The sequence below is a fragment of the Prunus persica genome, chromosome G8 (assembly GCF_000346465.2).
Source record: "Prunus persica cultivar Lovell chromosome G8, Prunus_persica_NCBIv2, whole genome shotgun sequence".
NCBI classification, from domain to species: domain Eukaryota; kingdom Viridiplantae; phylum Streptophyta; class Magnoliopsida; order Rosales; family Rosaceae; genus Prunus; species Prunus persica.
Window position 1 is genome coordinate 9,027,711 of NC_034016.1, and position 5,513 is coordinate 9,033,223.

At 33.7% G+C, this 5,513-nt stretch overlaps 1 non-coding gene across 1 annotated transcript; it reads left to right on the forward strand.

Annotated features, from left to right (window-relative positions):
* TRNAF-GAA lies at positions 4,068-4,140 on the forward strand. The gene has a single exon. It is a non-coding gene; the product is annotated as a tRNA-Phe (tRNA).

Here is a 5,513-nt window from a genome sequence, read left to right on the forward strand (position 1 = left end):
CGTTTGTGCATTCGTTGGTTTAACTGTCTAGCTTTGTTCTCCCGAATGCATGTTCTCGTCGCTCATATTTTTCGGGAAGGTAATGAGGTTGTTGATTGTCTAGCTAATTCCTTGGGAAATTTTATTGGGACTCTTGTTCCCATTGTGCGACTTTTGCTTTGTTTGTTTTTTTTTTTTTTTTCATAACTTTCTTCTCGACCTAATTATAGGTTTTGCTAGCTTGGTTAGTTTCTTATCTATTGGCGCTTGCGCCTTCTATATTTCTTTGCGGGGTTTTGGCTCTTCATCCCCCCTAATGTATTATTTTTTCCTCATTTTTTATTAATAATATAAGGGGTCCCGGAAGTGTAGGTCTCTTCTCCTTCGGGATTGAGGGTGGATGCTTGCCTTCACTGAGGTGCTAATCTCACATAATCCTCTATTATTTAAAAATAAATAAAAATCCAAAGATCGCCCATAATGAAGGGTTGACTTTTGTTGATTGCATTTTGATTGGTTGTGTGAATTTCACACATCAACATGTGGTGCCGTCTACGAGAACGATTGATTCCTCACCAGCCTTTGTACTAGACCGGAGCAGCAAGTCTTCCACTCAATCCCTTTTCTAGCTGCTTTTAGTGTAAGATGAAGAACATATTCAGGTACTGGACGTTCACAAGGAGCACAAGCCAACTCCTAGTCAGAGGAAGAAGCAAGCGAGCACCAGACGAGGCAAAAACTCAATTGAGAGAATTAGATGTCTAAGCTTATTTCTACAAATCAAAAGCTTGTAGTGACAAACGAGAAGTAGTCTCGATTTCCTTGAACCCTCGGGAAGACCTTTTTCCCAAAAGAACAGGCAAAGGGGGTGCCCCATAATCATCATGAGCGAATGACGAGTACTAATCTCAGGCATGTTCGTAACTGCATCCTGCCTAATCGCACGCACGAAGAGGCATCTAATTCTCTCAGTTGAGGAATTGTTCAAAAGCGAGCACCGGACGAGGCAAAAACTCAACCGCGTCTTCATTTTTGTGCAACAAGAGGTGTGGCAATTAGACCTAGCAATATTGTACACGACTTGTTAACACGACATGATTTCTCATCCAAAAAAAAAAAATCAGTATTCAGGTTAGGACTTAATGGGTCATGTTGAAAATAAGTGGCCATGTTAGCCACTTGTTAAGCTAACGGGTCTTATCGTGTGAATTCTCGAATACCCGTTATCACCATTAAAAAGAGAGGTAGTCTTTTAATTTTATATCCTTCTCTTTTTGCTTTTTCTTTTTACTCTTATTTTTTACATATAATTAAATAAAAATAATAGCAGGTGAACCTCATCTTCCCCTCCATCAGTTAAAAAGAGGTGGGTCTACCATGGCTGCATAGCTTGAAAATTTCTTACGCGATATTATTTTTATATAAACCGCAAAACTTCCTAGTTGAGAAAATTTGAGTATTTGACATGGTTGCAAAAAGAAAAAGAGGAATAGTATATTAGTCCATTGGTTGAAGTTTTGAGATCGAAATGGTCAAATGTTCTTGGCTGAGTTTGTTTCTGCGAAAAGTATGTGAGTCCGTTTTCACCATATCCCTTCACCGCAAACAACCACTTATCCTTTCAATTCATGCCTTATTCAATCAACCGCATAAGATGATTCCGCTTTTAGCTTTATGTGGTTTTGTGGTTAATTTTTACTTTTTAAAAGTATTATTAGGATTTTTATTGCAAATGGTCCCTGAGGTTTGCGAAATTGTTGCCTTTCATCTGTAAATTTATTTTTGTGACATTAATGGTTCTTAAGGTTACTGTCTGTATAACAATTTGGTCTCTATAGTTAGATTTTGTCAAATTTTCTGTTAAGTGACTGACATGGCACATATGTGGAGCCCACACATCTAATGATATAGATTTGGGCATTATATCATTCACATATTTGGGATTTCGGGAACCCTTATGGTCGACAACAACCCTGTGTTTATCCTGTCCATGGTAAAGGAGTACACTGGTATTTTGGGAATCATATTGGTTCATTCAACTCCGTATTACCCCCAATATAACGGCCATGCCAAAGCAATTACCAAGATAGTCAAGGGCATCCTTAAGAAAATGATCAAAGATAAACCCAAGTCTTGGTATGATTTGTTATCAGAGACATTATGGCCTTACCGAATTTCCAAGTGTACGGCCACAGGCACATCACAGTATGCTTTGACTTATGGCTACGACACCATTTTGCCAATGGAAGTAAATGTTCGGTCATTATTTATATAAAAATAAATATATAATATATATATATAAAGAATATTTCCAAAAATATTGGATATTTGAATATTAAATTTCGATCTATTTCTCAAATATATGTTTATCGATAATTAATATCTTAATTAGCTTAATTAAATAGTAAGATTTTTTTTTACTATTCTATAGTACTATGTTTTTTTGATATTTTATTATATTTCATATATATTATATATGAAATATATTTTAATTTTTTTATATATTTTATTTAGAATTATCTTCTAATTATAAATTAACGGAATGATTGTTTATAGCCATTTTATTAGTTATGGCTAGTAATTAAATTTTAAATTAATAATACTCAAATTTTCCTTTTTTTGTTATGTTATTAGAGGGTCTGCCCTAAGAAAAGGATAAGAATAAAATGAAAGATAAAAGTGTAATTCAGATCATAATGAAACACTCCTCTGGTTTCATTCGAAAAGGCGAAAGCTAATATGAAAAAAAAAAAAAAAGAATCGACCGTTCAAGTATTAAAAATTGCACGGATAGAAATAGGGGCATATCTAAGTATAATAAATATTATATATATAGTATAATATATATGTTATGCGGTATATATCTATATTGAATTTCTGATATAGAAATGTGATATAGAAATGATAGAATCATTTCTGATTGGACCAAATACTGGTCTCCGATAGAGATCAAAGAAAATAGACAAGAAATCAAATAGTAGAAAACACTTTTCAATATAGGAACCGGTATCTAATGAATTCAACGGTTCCAGCATAATATAAATGAAAGAAAAAAGGGTGACGGCATCATAATGTGATCCTAATCACATCACAAAACAAAAAAGGGGATATGGCGAAATTGGTAGACGCTACGGACTTAATTGGATTGAGCCTTGGTATGGAAACCTACCAAGTGAGAACTTTCAAATTCAGAGAAACCCTGGAATTAAAAATGGGCGATCCTGAGCCAAATCCTGTTTTATTAAAACAAACAAGGGTTTCATAAACCGAGAATAAAAAAGGATAGGTGCAGAGACTCAATGGAAGCTGTTCTAACAAATGGAGTTGGCTGCATTGTGTTAGTAAAGGAATCCTTACATCGAAACTTCCGAAAGGATGAAGGATAAACCTATATGCATACGTATAGTACTGCAATAGTATCTCCAAATGATTAATGACGGCTCGAATCTGTATTTTTTTATATTTATATGAAAAACGAAAGAATTGTTGTGAATCAATTAAAAATTGAAAAAAGAATCGAATATTCATTGATCAAATCATTCACTCCATCATAGTCTGATAGATCTTTTTAAGAATTGATTAATCGGACGAGAATAAAGATAGAGTCCCATTATACATGTCAATATCGACAACAATGAAATTTATAGTAAGAGGAAAATCCGTCGACTTTAGAAATCGTGAGGGTTCAAGTCCCTCTATCCCCAAAACGAAACGGTTGACTCCCTAATTATTTATCTTTTATCATTTTGTTAGCGATTCAAAATTCGTTATGTTTCTCATTCATTCTACTCTTTCACAAACGGATCTGAGCGGAAATTTTTTTCTTATCACAAGCCTCGTGTGTTATATATATGATACACGTACAAACGAACATCTTTGAGCAAGGAATCCCCATTTAAAATTTAATTTGAATAATTAACAATATATACCATTACTTGTACTGAAACTTAGAATTTTTTTTTGAAGATCCAAGAAATTCTATACAGGGCCTGTATAATACTTTGTAATACTTTTTTCGTTTTTCTAATTGACATAGACCCAAGTCCTATATTAAAATAAAATGAGGATGATGCGATGTGTCGTGACTGGTCGGGATAGCTCAGCTGGTAGAGCAGAGGACTGAAAATCCTCGTGTCACCAGTTCAAATCTGGTTCCTGGCACATGAGTAATTTTTATGAGTATACATTCTACAAATTAATTGATATGGGTCGACATACATATTCATTATATAGTATAGATCTAGTATAGATCATGTAGATCATGATACATATTTATCCATCTAAATGTCGGAGATATACCCCTTAATATTTATATATTAATATATATATCATATGTATATATAGTATACAAAAGAATTTTATTTTGTTCCCTCTTGTTTTTTTATTTGTCCATACTGTGTCTCCTCTCGTTCAAAAAGAACGTTAATACCTCATACATATTCGAAAGAGTAAATCAGTTAGTTGAAAGACAAAAAAGTATAGTCTAGGGGAATTGAGGGGTGGGAATAGCCAAAATGCATCTCAGATACAGTACAAATAGAATATGATATTTTTTCATTTCCTTATATATTATATATATATTTTTCATATTATATTTCTGCATTTCCTCCTATCTTACTTTCTATAGCCCATCTAAGTGATGTGCGCGGTACATAGTTCATGATGCGGAACTCTTTTAGTTTCATCCTATTGGCTCGGCTCATTCGAAAAAGTATCTTCAAAATTTTAGAATCTCAATGAATCCTCTAATTTTTTTAGTATTTTTTTAGCTCACCCAATAAAATAAATAAAAAATAATATGTGAATGAAACTTCAATTACCATGTTTGATCTCTAAGAGAATGTACAAAATTTTTTTTTAATATCTGGAGAAGTGAAGATTATTTTCTGATTATTCAATAAGCATCTTGTATTTCATAAAAATTAGGGGCAATATAATCCTTACGTAAAGGCCATCCTAAGCACAGATTGACGCCTACAATCTGATGCAAGCTCCAAAACAAATTACGGCTAGAACATACAAATTACAGCAAGTGGGTTTGTCAATTAGCACTAAAAATCCAAGGTTCGGTAAGTTTTCTCCCACTTGGAAAGGGCCTTTCATGATTGATAAAATTCTCATCCGGGGGGCATTCCAACTCAAAGATAAAGACGATGAGCCACAGAATATGCCAATCAACGGCCAATACCCTAAGAGATATATCCCATCAATGTGGGAGACGACCGAGAAAACCCCATGTCGTGAATGAATGATTTTCAAAAAGGCAAGCATTGCTGAGAAAATAAAGATGTATAAATATCATTAATCATTTGTCAGAGAAAATTTGTAAATGATGGTATAATACTCAGCAAAAATAATGTTTTTGTACAAAAGAATGATGTTTGCATGTCGACTAATGGAAGTACATATGAAAATCCTAAATCTTGTCACTTAGCATGCCCTAGACCAGGCTTGTGATCTTCCTCCAGGCGATATCACTATCATCCATTTCAGCCAACATTGTTGTCCTCTCCAAATTCATGTCCTCAAGGTTT